This window comes from Sinocyclocheilus rhinocerous, unplaced genomic scaffold, assembly GCF_001515625.1.
Source record: "Sinocyclocheilus rhinocerous isolate Xijiao unplaced genomic scaffold, SAMN03320098_v1.1 scaffold166, whole genome shotgun sequence".
Lineage (NCBI taxonomy): Eukaryota > Metazoa > Chordata > Actinopteri > Cypriniformes > Cyprinidae > Sinocyclocheilus > Sinocyclocheilus rhinocerous.
Genome location: NW_015633186.1, coordinates 3,067,846 through 3,069,268, shown reverse-complemented (window position 1 = coordinate 3,069,268; position 1,423 = coordinate 3,067,846).

Genomic DNA, 1,423 nt, shown 5'->3' with positions numbered 1-1,423 from the left:
TAACAGTATAACCCAGCCAACTCACCATTTAAATTAGAAGTCAGCAAGTCAAGTTGCTAAGGCCCAGGCTGATGAAACAAGAGATGTAATTGAGCTCCAGTCTGTTTTAACAGACAGACGGTTTATTCCATTTGAACTTACATAAGAAGCAGAGTTGGGACGTGTCCAGCGACCCCATGACAAAAGTGTGGGACTGATGTTGACGTGTGATCTTTATATATTTCACTTCCTACAAATAGGGTAAACAATTGGTGTCTGATTACTTTTTATTTTAGCAAACAACATGAATCTAGCATAAAAAAATGTGCTCGTTTTAAACACATCTGTACATTAAAATGGGGATTTTGGCCTTGGCTTTCTCGACTGTATCCAACAATTAAAATCATGCAACAATTTCATAATACACAATTTATTGAAATTATATTAAATTAATTGTAATAATGATAATAAATATTTATTATCATTATTATATTAATTTAGGCTAAATATGTAACCCTGCTACCATTTTAGTTTTTTCCCTCTAGCTTAGTTTTTTTATTGTATAAAAAACTGACCGTAATCAAAATCATTTATGCACATGAAATGCAAATATGATACCCCACATGTGGTGTGTTTTCTAGTTCAGCAGTATGTGTCTGTAAATCTTAGTGAAAATAAACATTGCTGCATAACTTGTCATTGAGTCACATGGTTTAGTGCTAATGTGCCAGATATGTTCTCCCTTTGCTTTTACTGTAGGTCATAGGTTTTTTTTATATATATATATAAAAAGCTGAGATTTACTTGAGATTCTGAGCACCTAAATGCACATCCGCTGCTGTCTCTTCTGTTGAAATCAGAGTTGGACAGCTGGCTTACTCTACAGGCACTATGTTTAGTGCTAAGTTGCAAGGTTGTCTCTCTCCCCATGCCATCTCACCAGATTGAATTGCACTGACTCAGTTATGAGTCCCTCGTTTGTCCATCCCTCCCTCTGCCTGTACATTGACCTCTGCCCTCAGAATTTAAAGTGACCATAATCAAAATGCATTTATGCATGAAATGCATGCATAATACCCCACATGTAGTGTGTTTGTCCAATGCAGCAGTATGGGTCTGTACATCTCTGTGAAAAAAACATTGCTGGATAACTTGAAATTGAGTCATATGGTTTAGTGCTAAGGTGGCAGATATGTTCTCGCTTTGCTTTTACTGTCAGTGGAAAGGTCATTAAGCATTTGATTCATATACTGACACTTTGCTGGCTCTGTTTTGTGTTACATATCCCATTTCTATACAGTCAGTCCATACACTTACTAACAGACACCCATCGACTCTACATGCACTTTTCCAGAACTCCTTGAAAGCACAGCTATAACTGCTAGATTAACAGCTGTGCTGTGAGCGTCACCTGGGGTGTTGGGGGGGGGGGCTTCACGCAGAC